At 43.3% G+C, this 22,020-nt stretch overlaps 1 protein-coding gene across 3 annotated transcripts in view; it reads left to right on the forward strand.

The window, feature by feature from the left end:
• Window positions 1–22,020, forward strand: part of NEDD4L (NEDD4 like E3 ubiquitin protein ligase) — a 368,484-nt gene that overhangs the window by 183,050 nt on the left and 163,414 nt on the right. The window contains exon 1 of one of the 3 annotated variants that reach the window (XM_010374678.2): window positions 877–1,062. The exons of the other annotated variants lie outside the window; for them this stretch is intronic. The gene's annotated coding sequence lies outside the window, so the exon portion shown is untranslated. Of the gene's footprint in view, window positions 1–876; window positions 1,063–22,020 lie in introns of those variants that run through there. 3 annotated transcript variants of the gene reach the window in all.

Consider the following 22,020-nt stretch of genomic DNA (forward strand, 5'->3'; position numbering starts at 1 on the left):
TTAGAGCCACATCTGCTGGGGTGGAGGGCTGCATGGGTTGGAGAGTAGGGTGTGACTTCTTCCAGCAGGAGGAAAGAGAAGTAGCATAGTGCCCATCACAGGGAGAGAGCACATGTTTGACTTGCTCTTGAAATTTCCATAGAATAAGGGTGGTCAGGTTGCCAGACTACCCCTCAAACGAGGACATGGTGCTGCTGGGTCCCAGGGTAGAGCTCTGTTGGCACCTTCAGGGCCCTGATTTACACCTGAGGGCACACAGCTGGGATCTGAAAACTGGGATGCAGAGTAGAGACTGCGGATTTACAGGGCGGGGCTGTCTCTCATCTGACACAGAATCCTCTGTTGATCCTTTTTGGGGCTGTAGTTCCTATCATAGTTATTTTTGTTCCTGCCGTTTTCCCCTCTTCAAGACCTTAAGCTTTTGGAGGGCCAGAAAGTTGTGTTCCCATCTGCCGAGTGTGGGGCCTCGAAGGCCAGCACCTCAGAATGTAGAAGCTGAGTTAGTTTGTGGAAGGGTGAAGGACTGACCTCTACTGTTGGAGATGCCAAAATCTCTGATCTGGCTTTAAATAAGCAGAACAGCCCCACCAGACACAGAGTCATCCACAAAACCTCGTGACCTCTGTTATTGCCCATCCTGTGTGGTAAGCCCACTGAGAACTTCACTTGGAGATGCTGCAGGAACAACTGCAGGGAACCTGGAGATAAGGCCCCGGGTGATGACGTAAGCTAATTGCTGAGCTGGGTGGAGTTACTTAACCTTATGGTAGGGGGTGGAGCTTGACGCAACTCCCTCTTCCACCAGCAAGCATTTATTTCTACCTGTCATTGAAGTGAATCATCAGTATAAGTAGCGAGCTGGGTGCATTCCTTCTCAGTTGTGTTAAAACTTGCTGGATTTCTCCGGTATCAGCAGAGGTGTGTACAGACACCGCTTTAAAACTGGGAAGGAGGAAGACGAGGCCAGGGAGCCAGAGGGTCACCAAGGTAGATTTCGAGCAGCGCTAGCCCAGCTGAACACTTTCCAGCCTTGTTTTTCATCAGCCTTGAGGAAAAGTATAGGTAAGAACAAAGACACCACTGTATGTTTGTTATATGAATGCATAACATCTGTTCTTGGTGTGAGTTTGATGTTGGTGTAATACTGTTTTTATGTCAGCAGCATAGTTCTAGCACATAACAAGATTTTCCATTTTAAATGCCTTTTGGTGTTCGGAGTTAGCTATAATTGGTCAATTTTACTCTCCTTATGTATAAGAAGAATGACAGGCAAAGAATGAGCCTTGAAAAGAATTGGGATCTGTGTTCTGATCCCTATTCTTTGCTTCTTATCTTTCTTGACTATTTAGAAAAATGTACAGCCTTTCTTTCAAAAACCAAAGCAATAATACTTCTATTTTTGAAAATAATGGAAAATAGAGACCACTGAAGTTCTATGAATGCTGTTTTCTGTTTTAGAAATCACAGGTTGAGGAGGAAACAGTTGTGTTTTCCTTCCTGTTCTGTTTTGAGTCTCAGTATTTCTGACTTAGAAACCTCCTAGAGAAGAGGGAGATACCAGCTCTACTTGGTTTCAAGTGAAATATCATGTTAGGTCATAAAATAGTTTGCTTGGAGAATAATTCATGTCTTATATCTGAATTTTTGGTTGGTAGCAACAGAAATCTTTCTCTTCCTCAGTATGAGTAATTTGGCTTACATTATTTAGACTAAATTTTATTATATTATTTGTTGGGGAAAACAAAAGTCAAAGCCCAGAACATATTCAACTGAGTTTTTCCCTCAGGTTTTCTATCATTTTCCTACCCTTCCTACTCACACATGTAAATATGCTGAATGATTAACACGTGATTTTTGGTTCTTTACTGTCTCATTTTGTGGTGATTCATGAACTGTTAGTTAACTGGCTATAGTGTATCCATACGTTGGCAAAGCTTGATATCTTAATGCAGGCCACACCTTCCTATTAATGAGCTGGGTTACTTTCAGTCAAGTATTTCTGATGTCATTAAGTGTTAAGATGGCTGGAATTCTAAGACAATAAAAATGTATCAACAATATGAAATATCAAAATCTACAGTCAAATCTGAGTTATTCTTTAGTACTTATTTCATAGCTACTCTTTAATATTTATTCTTTAATAATTATTTCACATTGAAAAGTACTTTACGCATGTTTGAGTGAGATACTGCCAGTGAAAGAAACAAAAGGAAACAAATAACTCTGTAAGGGAAGAGGGATTTTAAAGTACGTTTGTGCTGGCCCCAGGCTGGTGAGTTTCATTAGTAATGACCAGGAAGAGAAAAAATGGCCACAGTGGTGGGTGCTGACCTTTTTTTTTTTTTTTTTTTTACTCTTTTTAATGTCTGTAAGGAGCACAAGTTGAACTTTAATTCTTGTGGGAATCTAGTAAGATGATGGTGAAGTCAAGAAGAGAGGAAGAAATGCTTTTTATTTAGTTAAGAGGAAGTAAACATCTGTATTAGTTACAGATGTTACACCTTAACCTTTTTCATTCCTATCGTTTTTATGAAAATTTATTGCAACTAAATGTTGATTTAAAACAACACGTTTGGGACATTTTCTTATCACTGTGGAATGTAATGAAAATATATAAAATGAAGGCAGGTATGAAATTATATGAATTCTGCTACTTGAGTATAGAAGTTTTATTCCAAAGTGGTTTGTTTGGTGGATGTGGTGGGGGGGGGGGGGGGGCCCTCTATGTACTTATTAAGGCAAGTGATGGGACAGGAGCTTTTGTGGTCTTGACGGTTCTGTTGGGATGGGAGGGTTGTTTGGGATTTTTATGTTTCATTCCAGGCAATGTTTTTTTTTTTTTTTTTTTTTTTTTTTGCCTGTACTTCTTAGGGTTTTACCAAGTCAATTTTCATGTGAAGCCATTTTCATATAGTTTCTTTCACCTTGATGGAAATCTTTTCCTTCTTATGTGCTTTGAGTTAAGTATGATGTAATGTGCTAGTAACACAGACGGGGCTTTCCTTTCTACAGGTGGGCTTGGCGTGAGCCTGCCACTCACTCACCTTGAATCACGGAGGTTTCAGAGGCTGTTGGCCTTCAGGGCAATGGCAGAAGCACGTGTTCTCAGCTGTTTTCTGAGTCTATCTTGACTGCCTTCCCAGTGGCCCAGTATTCCCCAAGGGTCACTCAGCACACCCTCATCTACAGTAAATATTTGTGCTTCCTTTGTACCTGGCCTGGTTTTCTCAGTACCCAGGAGCACAGGTGGGCGGTGGGATGTGGGCAGGCGGTACCCAGATACCCTCCCACAGGGGCCACAGGGAGCACCTGGGCGCTTCCTGCTGAGACGCCCCTGCCCTTCAGACTAAGTGGAAACAGAGATCCGGGAGTCCAGTGGACTCTGGAGTTTCATAGAATACATGGAAAACACACCGCTTTCAGTGATGTAAGCTGTCTTGTTCACTTCACTATTACTCATCTGGCCTGCAGCAGGTGAGAGGATCACATGCAATTATAAACAGCCTCCTCTGACTAAGGCCAGTGACTGGAAACCCTGTCATGTTATCAGAGGTCATTTGGTCATAGATTCTTGGGCAGAAGCCATTGAAAGTCCTGGGGGTGTGATCTTTGAGCCTTTGCCAACGCTAGGGTTTGACCCCTTTTAGCTCAATTAACTGGATCCAGGAGTTTATTTTGGCCGAGATCTGCCATGCTAAGTTGACAGGCTTGAGACTGGAAGGAAGTGTCTAACTTCATTAGAGGAAATGGCATGGCAGGCTTTAAAGGCATTTTTTTTGTTTGTTTTTTTTTTTTTGAGACGGAGTCTTGCTCTGTCGCCTGGGCTGGAGTGCAGTGGCCGGATCTCAGCTCACTGCAAGCTCCACCTCCCGGGTTTACGCCATTCTCCTGCCTCAGCCTCCCAGTAGCTGGGACTACAGGCGCCCGCCACCTCGCCCGGCTAGTTTTTTTGTATTTTTTAGTAGAGACGGGGTTTCACCGTGTTCGCCAGGATGGTCTCGATCTCCTGACCTCATGATCCGCCCGTCTCGGCCTCCCAAAGTGCTGGGATTACAGGCTTGAGCCACCGCGCCCGGCCTAAAGGCATTTTGATACACTTCACTTTTTCTCTCTTGCCCTGTTTTGTTGAGGTTTTCAGGGCTGTAATTGTACCTGAGGTTGATCAATGAGGGATCTATCTGAAAGGAATTTGTTCTCTTTGGACACTGTCCTGTGTAATATTATATTTGTGTAACTATTTAGTTTAACTCATTCAAAAGGCTATTTAAGTCACTTGCTCTGTTCATTACTTGAAAACAAGTTGTCTTCTCTTTATTCTTTTAGTCAGTTACCAAATATGTCTTAAGTGTCTCTTGTGCTACACATTGAGGGGCACTTCCTTCTCCCTTTCACTTGTCTGTTTTTGTTGAGCTACATTTTTCCTTAAGGCCGATTGTTCTTTTCCTCTTACTTTTGTTTTCATTTGATTTGTTTATTTATATTTAAATATGTACTTTAACAGTCTTGAAGCATTGGACTGAATGAGGATGGTGATCAGATTGGGAAAATGCCCCTTAATTTTAGTTTAAAAAATTAATTTTCATTAAATTATTTATGTATTGATAGGGGCCATCCACTCCAGGTGAGTGGTTTCACTGTGTATATGGCAGAGGAATGCTCTGTGTCTGGAAAAAACAAGTAACTTAGCTTGAAATATTAGGAAAGCTGAAGAGTACAAGTGTCAGAGAGAAAGGGGTATTGCGGGGGGAAGAGAATGAGAAGACAAGACACAGTCAGGGCCCTGTCATGCATGTGGAACTGCAGGTCCCTGGAGAGATGATGCATTTATCCCTTTTTAGAGATAAAATTTGCTATTAAAATTTGATCTTGAGCATGACACAGAACTGAAAGCTTTGATGACAAAGCCAGCATCTCGGTTTAGCAATAACCAGGTTGAGGAAAAGAAACCCGGAAACTCAACGGTGAGATTCAGCTCAGCAATGTGGGCGGGGCAACCCACTGTCCCGCTCGGGCAGGGAGAGCCCCAGCCACTTCATCTGCCCGACCTGGGTTTTATCTGCTTCACAATTCAATTTCCTTTTTGTTGTGCTTGTGCACATCTATATTTGGCTTTGCTTCTTATTTTTTAGGAGATGGGAGAAGTGTGGGCAAGGTAAAATGCAGCTTGCAAGCTCCCAAATGGCAAGTGCACCAGTTAGAGTCTAAGTGGACTCCCAACCTCACGGTGAAATTCATTTATTCAGCAAATATGGACCAAGCCCCTCAGGGACCACTGCTCGAGATACCAGTGCAAATAGAAGAAGCCAAGGGCACATTAGGACCTGAGCCAGTGGCCTGCACAGCCATCTGTGACCACTTACCTCTCTGCTTGCAGGGAACTTCAGCCTGATGGAGAAGACCCATAATAGCCAAGTCAACTGATAATAGAATTAGTAGTAGTGTTGGGGGACATAAGGAAATCAGGGTAAGGCCATCAGAATTGCACGGGTGGATCATCTTTTAAAAGACAGCACAGTTTTGTTTTCTTCTGCCATGGTATCTCCTAACATTTTCCAGTGTGTCTATTTTTGGTTAATAGGGAAGTCGTGGCTAACACTTGGTTAGTGGCTTAAAGAAGAAAAAAAAAACAACTTTTAGAAACCTTTAAAAATACCATTCTCATAGAAAGCTATAAACTCTTATGTCTAGAAGGGTAAGTGGTCATTGATCTTGGAGCAGAATGAATGGATATTTCCTGGAAAAAAAATATATCCACTCATCAAAGACACTCAAGTCTTTTCTCATCTAATCAATATTGGAAACTGGGAATATCCACGCCTATGGAATATCCTCAAAGAGAATTAATTAGTCTGCCCTCTAAGAGGTATAGCAGTTTAGACATAGAAGTAAAGGCCTGAAACTGTGGCTGCACCATTGAGGGCAGAAGTGCCCTTTATCTCCTAGTTTTGTCATTTGCCAAATGCAATTGTGTGAGACTAAGTGACCTCCAATAGCAGAGCTCTGTGTTTTCTCCCCGACCCCCAAGTCAAAATTGATTATAGCAACCCATCAAACCAGGCCTGGCAAATGATTTTTTGCAGCTATAGGATAAATACTGAGGGGGAGGGATGAATGTGAACGCATATGCAGAGCAACACAGTCATGAGACCATTCTATTACTTCTTAATTTCTTAAACTTAGCACCACTGAGAATAAAGCTGTCTTATCTGAGCTTCTCAAGTGAGCAGGAGCATGAGTTCCTGTGCTGTGCTTGGGGACAGGGAAGGCTTTGGGACCTACTGTGGTCTTAAGTCTGAGCAGTGCTGATAGCCTCAGCTCACCAAGTGCTGGGCACTATGCTAGAGGGTGTACAAACCTCTCATCTCATGAGGCCTCACTGCTACAGCTGATAGAGATGACATCCTGTTGTTTTTAGTTGCACATGGCAGAGCTAGAAAACAAACCAGGGTGTGGCAGACTCCAGAGCGCATGCCCTCTGTGATGCCGCTGTGTTACCCTAAGTCAAGTCGACCAAGGCATCCATTTTAAAAAAAAATCTAAAGGCCAGGTGCGGTGGCTCAAGCCTGTAATCCCAGTACTTTGGGAGGCCAAGACGGGCGGATCATGAGGTCAGGAGATCGAGACCATCCTGGCGAACACAGTGAAACCCCGTCTCTACTAAAAAAAATACAAAAAACTAGCCGGGCATGGTGGCAGGTGCCTGTAGTCCCAGCTACTTGGGAGGCTGAGGCAGGAGAATGGCGTGAACCCGGGAGGCGGAGCTTGCAGTGAGCTGAGATCCAGCCACTGCACTCCAGACTGGGCGACAGAGCAAGACTCTGTCTCAAAAAAATAAATAAAATAAAATAAAATAATCTGATCTTTGTCAAATATTCAATTGTTATATTTCTGTTAGAGTCTGCCTTTCCAGTGAGTGATAATATATTTCCTTCAAGCAGCTACTCACAGATTTCACAAAATCAGGTGCCTGCCCTGCAGCCTGTATCTGCCTCCACGTCCCCACATCAGTCCTCCTTGCTGTGCTTCTTGTCTCTTTAGTTTTTATCATCTTCTAACACTGTGAACTTTAGTAATTTATGCGGTACTGTTTGCTGTCTCCCCTTGGTAAAATGTAGGCTCCACAGAGGTAGGGAGTTTTGTCTGTTTTCTTCCCTGGCATATCTCAGATATCTAAACAACCATGCCAGACATATAGTGAGAATTTGTTGAATGAAGAAATAGGAGAAGAAAAGCAGACCCCAGAGCCTTAGGAGGGTCTGTGTAAGGGAGTCTCCAGGCGGTCTTCCTGCGGGTGTCCTGAAGGACCGCATGATCCTAATTTTGGTCAGTGTGGAGGCTGTGGTTTCTTCTGAGCTGTCAGTATTTGGAGGTGAGTTGTCCGCAGGTCACCTTATCCCACCTTTACGCATTAGTAAAATGGAATTCGCTGGGTGGCTCGTAGGACTGTGTGGTCAGTCTAATTACCAGACATCTCTGCATGCTCTGTCTAAGGGCTGGAGTCTGCTTTCCTTGCCTCTCTTCTAGAAAGAGGTCCACAAGGGATTAGCCTTGTGAAATTCCACCTGTTGTTCATTGACCCAGTGAGTGTTTTACCCACTGTAGGTTTTTTCCTACCTAATTGCACCTGTGGTTTTCAGTGTTCAACATGCTGCAGTTACATGTTCTGCTGTGGTTTTACTTAGCTTAATCCTTTATTAATTGCCTCTTGTTCAAACTCCCTAAGAGCAGATTATCCTTCTCTTTCAGCTTCTGCTCCATTGCTATTGAACTTCTTTTTTTCAGTCATGACATCAGAGAAATAACCAAGTGAGAGTTTGATGATAATAGCAAGTAAGGCTATTTTATTTCTATCCAATTTACCCCAAATTTAAGCAGTATTACACCTTAAAATAATAGAGCTGGCTCTTGCCCAGCATGTGAAAGCTATATGCTTCATGATAGATATTTTCCAGTATCTACTTACCATAAATCTCAAGATTTACCCTACCCCACTCCAGTCATTACCCCCTTTCCCATTTGCCTAACCTGCCCTAGGGCCATCTCAGTGCCCTATAAAGCAATCTTTGTTGCACACCCACTGCATGACTGGAATGTGATGCACACAAGTGACTAAGGCATAGCCCTGTTCGCAAGGAGCTTCCAGACCGATAGCAGAAATGGACACATAAGTAAACAACTGCACTACTGATAGGCTTCTGCCAACAGGAGTGGAGCTTGAGGGCCAGGAAGCCTTCCCAGAGGCACTGGAGCTTGTTTTAACATTATGTGCATGCCGGGTGGGGGTAGGGCATTTCTAGCAGAGGAGAAAACATGCTGTGCTCTGAGAACTGAAAGTCACAGTCGCTCCACTTGGCAACATATATAAGGCACATGGAAGATGGCACTGGAGGGGCATGCAGGGGCCAGAGCTGGGCAGACCGCGTATGCCACAATAGTTTGTTGTAGGTTACAAAGAACTAGTGCAGAGTGGATGAAGCTTAGGCTATTTGGTTAATAATTTGGCTGCACTGACAAGATATGGAAAAGAGGAGATTGAGACTTTCCGTGATTTTTATCCTCAAGGTGCTTAATCAATGAAGTTGGGATGACCGGAGAGGGCCCTCATTTGCTTGCCTGGTGCTCAAGCCTGAGGTCCTTGTCTTTAATAGTCAGGAAGGTGTGTGTGGAGGACAGGGTGTGAGCTCCCTCCAAGGAAAGCTGTTGCGTGAAAAGAGGCCCAGGATGAGCGTTGGGGAGTATCCACATACAACTTGATATTCCTAAGGTCTCAGTTCTTTATGGGAGAGCCCATGCACTCTTCCACACTTGGAATTGTTTGCAAAGTGAGTGGTATTCGAGCTTCTTTAGAGTCTTGCTACTCCCACCAGCTGTATTGGCATCAGCAGGGAGCTTGTTAGAAATGCAGGTTCTTGAGGTGCAGCTCACACCTACCCAGTCAGACTATATTTTAAGCAGATCCCAGGCAATCCCTGTGCACATGAAGTGCTAGAACATTGCTCTGAGGTAAAATGACCTTGCTAACCATGGAAGAGGGTGCTTTTTCCCCTTCTCCTTTTGTGTTTTTTTGTAGGACCTATTTACCTTTTAGAATTTTTTCAGAATTATAGACTGCAGAATATATACAGTGTCAATGCATTGGCAATTAATAAGTGATGTTTGGCTAGAATACATAGTTGTCTCCACGCAAATGCCCTTTCTTACATTGAGACGGCACATGTCTGGTTAGGGTTTGGGCTCACTTGTGAGGAGCCACGCGGCAGGCAGGCATGTTCCCGGGACATTGGTTGCTGAGGTCTCAAACTGCTGCCCAGCATAGCAGATGGCACGGTGACAAAGTCCCTGTGCACCCTAACATTGCCTGCAGTAATCTATCACACTTTTCGTCCCCTAATGACCTAGTTTGGGGGGCACTCATGTCTCTGTTTGTGCTGATGCTCACTGCATCCCAGGTGGCACTTACTTAATGTAATTATCATTGCTCTTTAATATTATCTCATTCCACGTCAGCTGCACAAAAATTTGAGGTTAATTACAACAAATGTTTTTCTCAATCATTGTTATTGAGAGCTGTTTAATAGTTTATTTGGTATGTGAAGATTCACATCTAGATTGAGGCTTATACATCTTTATTTAAGGAAAACCTTTTCAGGCCGGGCGCGGTGGCTCACACCTGTAATCCCAACACTTTGGGAGGCTTAGGCGGGCGGATCACGAGGTCAGGAGATCAAGACTATCCTGGCCAACATGGTGAAAACCCATCTCTACTAAAAATACAGAAATTAGCTGGGCAAGGTGGCGGGCACCTGTAGTCCAAGCTACTCGGGAGGCTGAGGCAAGAGAATCGCTTGAACCCAGGAGGCAGAGGTTGCAGTGAGCCGAGATCACGCCACCACATTCCAGCCTGGGCGACAGAGTGAGACTCTGTCTAAAAAAAAAAAAAGCTTTTCAGGTTGGAAAAATATCAACAGCAGACATACAAAAGCATGAAAAATGACACTAAGAATGTAAGCAACTGGAAACAAAAATTATAATGGTGCAGTGAGCTGAAAGATTCATTTTTAAATGTGAACTCCGCTTTCAGTTTATAAGTGATTACCAACAGCCTCATCAGGGTTTCTGGAATTAAATATTTTATTATTTTCTCCCAAAGTTAGTCCTCAAACATTAGTATTTCTTGTGTCCTTTTGATTTGAATATTTGTTTTTAACTAAACACAAGGGTATCAGCTCTATAAGTCAGTTAATATGTTTATGCTTTTAGTTAATCAAAAGTGACTCATGATTCCAGTTTTTGGTATCAGGTAATGTTGCAGAAATGAGGTTCACTGTGAAACTTCTTTTTTTTTTAATCATTTTGTTGTTTCTTTGAGTGTATGTGAGTTTATAACTCGGTACACTATGCAAAATGACCCTGTGTTTCCTATATTATAGAGAGAGGAAAATGAAACAAATTCAAGAAAATTTGTGGAGAATAAATTCTGCATCTAGTTATTCATTATACAGGCATGAGCCACTGTGCCTGGTGACCTCATTTGAACTCAGTTACCTCTGTGAGGACCCTGTTTCCAAAGAAGGTCAACATTCTGAGGTGTCATTGTCAGGTATGAGGTAAACACACTGAGAATACCACATTTTGGCAACTCAAGACAGGACTGTTTTCCAAACGTGTAATCCTGGTAAGAAGGTAACCCATCATAGTGTTTGTGAAGAAGTCAAGCAACCAAGAAATGTTCATTGAAGGCCTGTTTTGTACAAGGTTGCATGGAAAAGACACACTAGCGTAAGACATGGACAGTGGCCCTGAGTGATGTGCAGCCGGTTTAGGCGAATTAAGATTTACATACTTGAAAAGGGACAAACAAGTCTGGACATGGTGACTCATACCTGTAATCTCAGCACTGAGGGAGGTGGAGGCAGGAGGATCCCTTGAGGCCAGGAGTTCACAACCAGCCTGGGCAACATGGGAAAACCCCTGTCTCTACAAAAGTTAAAAAAAAATTAGCCATGTGTGGCGGCATGCCTGTAGTCCCAACTACTCACAGGGGCTGAGGTGGGAGAATCGCTTGAGCCCAGGAGATAAAGGCTGCAGAGATTGCGCCACTGCACTCCAGCCTGGGTGGCAAAGCAAGACCCTATCTCAAAAAAAAAAAAAAGGAACAAACAACACAGACACAAGATTCCATGGAAAAGGGAGTGGTCTAAGTATTCAGACTGTAGGAATTCAGAAAGTGGAGAGGCTGGTGATTATGGGGGTGCTTCGTCCTGCGGAGATGAGGGAAAGAAGGTGCTGGCTGCCTAGAGCCTGGGAAGAATCAAAGATTTCCAAGGGTATGGGGGGAAAGCGTGAAGGATGAGCAAATAGACACCAGTGCTGAGCCCCCTGAAAACTGGGAAGATACTAGATTGACCTATTTGGAAAACCAAACAGATGTGGCTGTTATTGACAAGTGTTTTTTTGTTTTTGGCTTTTTTTTTGGTTTTGAGACAGAGTCCCGCTCAGTCGCCCAGGCTGGAGTGCCGTGACTTGATCTTGGCTCCCTGCAACCTCCGCTTCCAGGTTCAAGCAGTTTTCCTACCCCAGCCTGCCAAGTAACTGGGATTACAGGCACGAGCCACCACGCCCAGCTAATTTTTTGTATTTTTAGTAGAGATGGGGCTTCACCATGTTGGCCAGGCTGGTCTCGAACTCCTGAGCTCAGATGATGCACTTGCCTCAGGCTTCCCAGGGTGCTGGGATTACAGGCATGAGCCACTGCGCCCGGCCGACAAGTGGTTTAAATTAGATTCTCCATTTCCCGCCTAATAGAAAGTCTGAAGCATAGGGCAAAAGTAAAGGAAGGACCCTGTGTTCTGCTGGTTAAATATTACAGAGGTCTGACTCCATGGCTGTTATAGGAGAGGTGCATTTTCTTCTATGTAAATTCTCTTAACGTGTCCCCTGTGCCTTTACCCCATGATTATTTCGCACTTTTTTCTCCAGGGTCACAGGGACGGGAAGAAACATACACCCATAAAACAATGTCATCTAGAGGCAAAGACTTGCAATGCTCAAGCATGCGCCCTGTCGAGGTGGGGCAGGGTGTGTAGGAACAACACTCTACTAATTATTACAGAGCCTGCCCTGAGCGCTCTGTAGAAGTCCTTCGATATCCAGTCTAACACACACAGTAACTTAAGAGAGGGTTTTTAAAAATCAAAAGGCCCTCAGCTTTGTATTGGATTTAACCTGGCTGAAATCCCTGAGATCCAAATAAAATAACATGTCCTTTTTGGATGAATCAGACACAAGGAAAAATCTCCAGTGTGTGTCCAGCTTTAGAGATGTAGTAATGGATTCCGGAGTTCACACTGGTGGGCCAGCCAAGACTTTTAATGCTGATGTGGGCTTCATTCTTTCTATAAACTCCCTTTCTTCTTGACAGTGTGCGGGCCCAGGGGTTCCAAACATGGGTACCTGCCGTACATTGATCTGTGTAACTGGGGAAAATACACATCCTATGGCACCCATGTGTCAGGATATAGGGCATCACCGTAATATAGCCCTTTTTCGCTTGATTATAGTTTTTTCTTTCTGTGATCACACAATTGTTTTATCCTCGCTTAAAAATTTCATTTTAAAAAGTGTTTGGGGTATAGTGCAGCACTCAGAATAACAGAAAAGTCAGGTGTCTGGTGGTTTGTTTGTACATTTAATAGACTTAAAGATAAAATCTCTAAACATTTATTTTGCAAGTTGTTTTTCTGAGAGTTGAGGGGAAACTTTTGCCCTTTGGTCTCCCTGAGGAATTCTAGGATTTCACAGGTAGGCGTGTGTTTTGGACTGCAGGCTGAATGTGGTTGGCAGGGTAGCATGAGGAGGGCACATATTTTAAGTGGTCTTAGGGCAGGTCCATGATCCCTTACCTGCCATTCCAAAGTCCCAAAAGCCCTGAAAACCAAAGACATCTTTGTAGGTTTGTAGGAAATTGATTTGAGAGCAAAACCTGATATGAACAGATTTGAGAGTATTCTAGGCATCATGTGCAACACTTCATTCAACCCTTTGTGCTTCTTGCTGCACAGATACTAACATTCACTTATGGGCCCTCCCCCAGCCCCTACTGGGGATACTATGCAATAATTGGAATAATCAAAATAATAATAATAATAATAATAATATCTGGAATAATCACTGAGTCATTGTATTAGTCCGTTTTCATGCTGCTGATAAAGACATACCCAAGACTGGGTTATTTATAAAGAAATAGAGGTTTAGGCCGGGCACGGTGGCTCAAGCCTGTAATCCCAGCACTTTGGGAGGCCGAGATGGGCGGATCACCAGGTCAGGAGATCGAGACCATCCTGGCTAACACGGTGAAACCCCGTCTCTACTAAAAAATACAAAAATCTAGCCAGGCGAGGTGGCGGGCGCCTGTAGTCCCAGCTACTCGGGAGGCTGAGGCAGGAGAATGGCGTAAACCCGGGAGGCGGAGCTTGTAGTGAGCTGAGATCCTGGCCACTGCACTCCAGCCTGGGCGACAGAGCGAGACTCCGTCTCAAAAAAAAAAAAAGAAAAAGAAATAGAGGTTTAATGTACTCAATTCCACATGGCTGGGGAGGCCTCACGATCATAGTAGAAGGCAAAAGGCATATCTTACATGGCGGCAGACAAGAGAGAGATGAAAGCCAAGGGAAAGGGGAAACCCTGTATAAAATCATCAGATCTCTTGAGACTTATTCACTATCACAAGAATGGAGAAAACTGCCCCCCCCCCCCCCGATTCAATTATCTCCCACTGGGTCCCTCCCACAACACGTGGGAATTTTAGGAGCTACAATTTAAGATGACATTTGGGTGGGAACACAGCCAAACCATACCAATCATCTTTCTAAAGTGAGAAAAAAAGTCAGAATTCTGTAACACATTTGTTCCCAGGGGTTTCCAAAAAAGGCTGGCTTTAATGGAGTATTAGTTTGCTAGGGCTGCCATGACAAAGCCCTGTGAACTAGGTGGCTAACAACAGAAATTTATTTTCTATCAGTTTTGGAGTTTAGAAATCTGAAATTAAGAGTCAGCAGGATTCTGCTGTCTCTGAGCCCTACAGGAATATCCTGTCTTGCTCTTCTAGCTTGTGAGGTTTGCCAGCGTGCTCTGTGTTCCTTGGCCTGTAAATGACCATCTTCTTGTTGTGTCTTCACATCGTCTTTCCTCTGTGCCTGTTTGTTTCTGTGTCTACCTTTCCCCTGTTCATAAGAACACCAGTCATATTGGATCAGGGCTCAACCTAATGACCTCATTCATTCATTCATTCATTCATTCATTCATACTTTTAAAAATGTTTTTTTCTTTTTTTTTCTTCCTTTCTCCCTCCTTTCCCCCCTTCTTCCCCTTCCTCCCTCCGTCTCTCCCTCCCTCCCTCCGTTCCTCCCTCCCTCCCTCCTTTCCTCCCTCAGGGTCTTGCTCTGTCACCTAAGCTGGAGTACAGTGGCATGATCATGGCTCACTACAGCCTCAACCTCCCTGGCCTAAGCAATCCTCTCACCTCAGCCTCTTGAGTAGCTGGGGCCATGGGTGTGTGCCACCATGCCTGGCTCAGTTTAAAAAAAAAAAAATTTCATGGAGATAGTGTCTCACTATGTTGCCCAGGCTGGTTTCAAACTCCTGAGCTCAAGGGATCCTCCTGGTCTCAGCCTCCCAAAGGGGCGAGATTATAGGCATGAGCCACTGCCTGGTGACCTCATTTGAACTCGATTACCTCTGTGAAGACCCTGTTTCCAAAGAAGGTCACATTCTGAAATACTGGGAGGACATAGTTCCCCATCTTATGAGATAGAGAATGGGTCAAGATGAGCTGTTCCATTCTTTGTTGGTGTTCAGGCCAGTGCCAAGTTCAAGATCTTTGCTTCAGGGCTTTCCTGGTGCCCCTGGGAATGTGTGTCAGCAACAGGTGTGTCACTGAATGGGTATCACCTGGGGGGCTGCCTGTTTAGATATTAGAAGCTGCCACATCCCCTGTTAACTCCATGTGAGGGAGGAATCCCTTCCCTCCGACAGTTTTGCCTGTGAGAATCAAGTCAGATTTTGCAGTGTGAACTGAGCTGAGTGTAGAGTAAGTTCCCAAGATACTTCTGGCACCATTGTTACTCCCCCACCGAGAAGCCTAGAATGTGTTCAAAGATTGTACAGGAAGGGCTTAGGACAGTGCTCGGCTCATATAAACACTCAGTGGCAAAGAGGTTGATGCTTAAGTACACAGGAAGTGTTTACCAGTGCACGTAATTGTACACCAGTGAGCTCTACCATGCAATTTACCGTCTGTCTGGTACACTGACCCTGTCAGGCCCACTCTCGGTGTGGCACTGCTAACAGGTTTTATTGTTGCTTACTCATTTGAATAGTGTCTCCTTTGGCTAGACCTTTGCCCTGAGCACTGGACACACATAGGTGCTCAGCAGCGTCCCTCTCTGCAATGCAAAGGGAATACTGTGTGCCTCTGTATGCCCAGCTCTAGTCCTGGCATCCCAGGAGCATACGGTGACAGAAGAAATAAAGTCCTGGGAACCAATGACTGCCAAAATTAATTAAAAGTAAGCATCTTTTTTTCCCTGGTTAGTTAATCCAGGCTGAATTCCCTGAGTAGTGCCGTCAGAACTTGCTCTCTTTTTCAGTTAGACACAGCTCAGTGTTGCCTCCATTTTGACATCATGATCATAGTTCCTGGGCTTGGCCAGAACTGTTTTCTTTTTGATTGCAAGGACATGGGTGAGACTGGTCAAGGAATTGACTTTCAGGGTTCCAAGGGAATAATTAGTTCAGAAGTCTGTCCCCATACTTGTTTTCCAGTGCAATCTGTGTCTCTGTGGGTGTTTTTTTTTTTTTTTTTTTTTTTTAAGGCTGTATACTTTATAAATTGGAGGTAGAAGGAGCCAATTTATTACAAAAAGAATAAAATATAATTAAACAATTAAAAGTATGTGTTTATAGCTGGGCCTGGTGGCTCACATCTGTAATCCCAGCTATTTGGGAGGCTGAGGCAGGAGAATTGCTTGAACCTGGGAGGCAGAGGTTGCAGTGAACCGAGATTGTGCCACTGCACTCCAGCCTGGGCGAGAGAGTGAGACTCCATCTCAAAAATAAATAAAAATAAAAATGTGTCTTTGGCCAAGTGTAGTGGCTCACACCTGTGATCCCAGCAATTTGGGAGGCAGAGGCAGAAAGATCGCCTGAGGCTAGGAGTTTGAGACCAACCTGGGCAACATAGTGAGACCTCGTCTCTACAAAAAATTTTTAAAATTTAGCCAGGCATGATGGTGCATGTCTGTAGTCCCAGCTACTCAGGAGGCTGAGGTGGGAGGATCACTTGAGCCCAGGAGGTTGAGGCTGCAGTGAGCCATGATCTTGCCACTGCACTCCAGCCTGGGTGACAGAGCGAGACCCTGTCTCAAAAAAAAAAAAAAAAAAAAAAAAAAAAAAGAATGTTTTGTGAAGTGCTGGTTGGCTTAACGTTTCTTCTTCTAACCATGAGGGAAGTAGGTGGGCTGTTCTGGTCACTCAGTGTCCTGCCAGACTCACTCTTGAGAGGAAACATTCACTGACTGACATGATCACATCTTGGAGTTTTTTTCTTTGCCTCCTGGTCTTACAGCCATTCCTTTTCTTTTACACATCCACAAAAGGGAGGCTGTAAGATCCTCCTTGTCAAGGTTGTTGTAAGGATGAGCGATGATGTCTCTGAGGCACCAGGCACGGTGCTGGCACCCAGAAGCTGTTTAATGATCCTGGAAGTTATGACCATTGCTCATAGTTTTTCCTACATTTAAGATCATCCTTAAATAATTGTCATTGGCTGGGCACTGCAGCTCACGCCTGTAATCCCAGCACTTTGCGAGGCCAAGGTGGATGGATCACCTGAGTCAGGAGTTCAAGACTAGCCTAACGAACATGGAGAAACCCCGTCTCTACCAAAAATACAAAATTAGCCTGGCGTACAGGCGCATGACTGTAATCCCAGCTACTCGGGAGGCTGAGGCAAGAGAATCGCTTGAACCTGGGAGGCGGAGGTTGTGGTGAGCCAAGATTGTGCCATTGCACTCCAACCTGGGCACCAAGAGCGAAACTCCATCTCAAATAATAATAACAACAACAACAACAATAATAATCGTCATTTATCAGCTTCTTTGAGCTCTAAATATATATAGCCAACTTTCACAAAGGTAAAATCTGCATTAGAAACACTGTTGTCCGATTTTGGTTCCTCTGGAGGAGGGGTAGACGGCCTCTTTGTGGGCAGGGTCTATGTCTGTTTACCTCTATTCCCCGCCCCACACTTTGGTGCCCACCACAGTCCGTTGTGTATGGTGGGCACTCCTTGACTATCCCAGGAATAAAATCAATTGTGAAACAGTTTCCAAAAAGGGAACAGTTTTTGTTTCCCCCTTTCTTTATAACCTTATGACTTGCTATCTCTCTTGGCTCTATTATTAATAGCATAAAAGAAAAAGCTGTTTTCTTAACCTGTGGTAGTTGCATATATATGGAGAAAAGGCACAGTAGAATATGCTGGCAATAAACACAAGTCACAGATTGTCATTTTCTTTGGTGACTGAATGGATATTTCAGTAATTTATTGGTGAAACTTTCCTTTTTGTAACTTCCACTGAACAACATTTTTACTACCAAAAGATAAGGGAACAAAATTTTTTAACAAACTATTTAAGCTTAAATATTTAAATATTTTTATTAGTCACCACATATTAACAAAGTACATATTTTATTAGCACATATTTTATTAGTCAACACATGTATCCACAGCTCTGATGATCTCTATGTAGATGCCTACATAGATAGCTATATAGCTATCATCAGAGCTATGTCTATATGTGTTAGAGGCAGATGCACACACAGTTGCTCCCTGGCTCCTAGGGGTCTCTGTGACCCAAGGTTGGGACCCTCAAGTGACTAATTATGGATGGCAAGGGGGCTGCAAGGCCAGAGTTGGTCCTGGCTAGAGATTTCAAGACTTAAGTGGCTGGGAAGGTTTTAGAATGCAGGTAAACCACTAGTTGCTCCAAACAACAAAACCATCATAACGGAAGTATCCAAAAGTGTGTTTTTCCAGCAGTTTCAGAGACTATGCCTGAGCAATAAAGTTTAATGTATTTTTTAGCTGCTTAGGTGAAGAATGCATTTGACTGTAATCTAACCCAGTAATATAATCTCTTATATTTGCTGGAAAATCGTACATAGTTAAGAGTAGTGGCTCATTGCCAGTATTGGTGATGAGTGATGTATTTTAAAATACGCTTCTGCCTTTCAGTAAATCTTGGGCTGAAAGATATGTACATTTTGTTTTCAAAAATTTTCAGTAGTCATCTACTTAAGTCAATTTTCTGGGCAAACAAAATATTTGAAGCCCTTTAGGGTTTGTTATTGAGATGTGGGCTGGCCATGAAATTACAGGGTTCAGTACCTCATTGAAGTGTAACCATTATTAGTTTTTTCGTAACTTTTTTATACTCATAAAAGTAGTACTTGCTCACAGTAGAAACTTAATACAAACCATAAATGACAAAATAATTTGTAAACATCATCTAGAGAGAATGACTATTAACATTTTAGCCTTCTTTTCCTTAATTACTTTCATATATATGTATATTTGAATTAATCACATTTTTAGATCCTGCTTATTTCTTAATGTTATGCCATGATTTTCTCTTATGTTAAAATATTATTAGAAAACATGATTTTAGTGGTTTGTAATATTCTAGTATATATGATTGTACCATAATTTATTTAATTGTTTCCCAATTATTGGCCTGGAAGTTTGCTTCTAATTTTTTCTTATTATATATGATGCTGCAATGAGTATCTTTTAGCAGTAAATATTTACCTGCCTCTCTGGTAAAGATTCCTTCTTTGGGATTCTTTCTTTGGGATTAATCCTTAGAAATAAATTTGATGAATCAAAAGGGGTCAACCCTTTGAACGCTTCTGATACTTTTGCCATGTTGTTTCCCAGAAAAGTTGTAATAATTATTCCTTCCGGTAGTAGAGTATTAAATGTCTGCCTCTCTTTAGAAAGTATTACCTTTTTTTCAATCTTTGACAATTTGTTAGATAAAAACTTCAGTTTCAGTATTATTGCATGTGTTCATGTATATTTTTCTTCTCACACATTCTAGATTTTTTCTATATTGTTTATAAATGTTTTGTAATTGTTAATTGCTTTATTGAGGATATACGTTATTATGTAACACTTGATGGTAACAGTAAAAGTGGAAAAGAATGAGGAAACCTTCAACAAAGCAAGTTGTCATTAACAAACTGGGTTTTGCAGTGCAACTTTCTCTGGGTTAGCTAAATCTTCAATTTGCTGAATGATGCTGTGAAATATGCAGCATCCATGAGCCCTCTGCTCTTTGCCCATAGGGAGCAAAGACACAGTCTTTGTGCAAGCTGTCCCAGTGCCATATTGAGAATCTTCTTTTTACCGCAAATAATTATTGCTTCCTTTGGTTAAGGTTGGGATGCCCCTCAGGAGGCACAGTTGAAAAATGAAGACCTTTCTCGTTGTTCTTATATCCAAGTATCTTGCAAGAACACCTCTATAGCAGGTAGACAAGGCAGGGTGTCATTGCAATCTGGCTGCAGACTGAATGTAATCCCCTTTGACGTTTTGCCCCTTGGAGGCAACTCCTGCCCTCCCCTCTCCCCTTACGACCCTGCCCCCTTAAAATATGTGGAGCTCAGCAAAGACTGTTTATGCTGATAAAAATGAGCAAATAATAGGTGTGAAAGAACATGGAACACTTCAGTGAATCAAATGGAGAGGGTTAAGCATTACCCCAGTAATGATTGGGTAGGAGGACTGTCCTTGTGGAGTGTGTCCCCAAAGGGGTGAGCAATGGAGCAAACCCAGAAAATCTCATTCTCAACTATCCCTGACAGATGACCTCATCTGCAATGTCTTTTGCTTCATGGTGATAAAGGTGGAATAAGAACCTTGAATAATATTTCCATCTCTGAATTCTTTAAACCCACTTGAGATCAGTGCAGTCCTGCAGTCTCTCTATTAGAACTGGAGCAGAGGCCCAGAGGAGAGAACTGAATTTTCAGCACTGGATTCCATGTTGAGAATGAAAGAGACAATAATTGAAAAGCTTTTCTTTTGGAAATTTTGCAAAATCAGAGTGGGTTTTTGACCAGGATTTCTTGGTGACCTCTCCTGAGAGAGCAAGTGCCTGCGGATTTCCTGCTGAATGTCTTGGCATCTGTCAGACTCCTTATGACTTCATTTTAGTTCAGGGAGTCTGTTTCCTAGCCATTGATTTCATGCACAGTTCCTGGCATGTCTCGTATCTCTAAAGCGATGTCGCCCTTGTATTTTTTTTCCAGGTGTAATCTTTTATGTGACAGTGAGGTGTCTTACTTGTAAGTGAACAGCTATAACCTTCCAAGTGGTTTTTCTGCTGGATTTTATTTACTTTGTGAAAAATACTGAGGAACCTGAGATCCTTCCGGGTGCATTTTGGTGTCTGCCCAACCTTGACGTGGATTTGGAGGCCAGGCTCAAGGCTCAAACTTCTTGTTGGAATAGCACTAAATCATTAGGATCCCCTGAGGACAGACAGTTCAGGCCATCATTATTTGGTAGGCCCTTGCGCACTTACATACAAATGCATCGTTACGAACGTGCAGCAGAAGAGATTCTAGGGCTCCGTGTGTAACGGCAAAATTTGTCAAGAGGCCCAAGACCTGGAGTTGGCATGGACTCCCTCTCCTCCTAACCCACCTACCTGCCACATTCAGTTGGCCACCTTGCTCTTTTGAGTCTACCTTCAGATGAGCAGTCAATCCTTTTTCATTTATGCCATCTCTCCATTCAGAGCTTTCTTATTCTTTGGCGCAGAAGCCTTCCAGCGGGTCTCACTGCTTGCTGTCTTACCTCCTCCTGATGAGTATGATCATGATTCTTCTGTATTTAGACAACTCCACAATGAGGATGATGATGGTGGCAGCTAACATTTATGTATGTATGTATGTATGTATGTATGTATGTATGTATTTAGAGACGGATTCTGACTCTGTTGCCCAGGTGCAGTGGTGCAATCTTGGCTCACTGCAACCTCCGCCTCCTGGATTCAAGTGATTCTCATGCTTCAGCTCCCCAAGTAGCTGGGACTACAGATGCACACCACCACACCCAGCTAATTTTTGTATTTTTAGTAGAGACAGGGTTTTACCATGTTGGCCGGGCTGGTCCAGAACTTCTGACCTCAAGTGATCTGCCTACTTTGACCTCCCAAAGTGCTGAGATTACAGGTGCCTGCTTCCACGCCCAGCCAGCAGCTAACATTTATTAAGTGCTGACTATACTCCTGTCAAGCACTATTATAATTTGTCTTTCCAATGGCCTTTTTATAAGGGAAGTACTATTATTATACCCATTACGTAGATGGTAAAACTGAGGCACAGAAAGGCTATGTAAGTTTCCCAAAGTCATGTACTAATTGATGAAGAGCCAGGGTTTGAGCTCTGCAGGAATGGCCGACTCTTTGTGGCCATTGAGCCGGGACTCCCTCTCCAGCTGCCTTTTCTCCCTGAGCCCTCCTGACTGCAGCCATGCCAGGCTTTTTAATGTTCGGAACCCCAGCTCCAGCCAATCACTGGAGATCTGCCTGTGATCTTTCTGCCTCGTGCCTCCCGGTTCTGTGTGTGCCTTCAGATTCCTATCTGGCAGTGGTATCTGGATGGACCAGTGCATAGAAATCACATGAGACACTCAGTAAATGCGGACTCCTAGGTCCTGACCCTGGAGATTCTGATTAGCAGATCTGAGGTAGGGCCAGGTACCCAGATTTGCACAGGAAGTCAGGGACTATTGCTGCTGACTGCTGTTTTCCCGGATGCTTGGCACACTCTGTCACAATCATGTTTTCATTCCTGTGTGCTCCATTCAAATGGGTAGGGACAGTGTCTTTTGTTTCTGGAACCTGTCTCTTTTCTTGGCATATAGTAGGCACTCAGGAAATGAAGGTTGCT

The sequence above is a fragment of the Rhinopithecus roxellana genome, chromosome 21, assembly GCF_007565055.1.
Source record: "Rhinopithecus roxellana isolate Shanxi Qingling chromosome 21, ASM756505v1, whole genome shotgun sequence".
Taxonomy (NCBI): Eukaryota; Metazoa; Chordata; class Mammalia; order Primates; family Cercopithecidae; genus Rhinopithecus; species Rhinopithecus roxellana.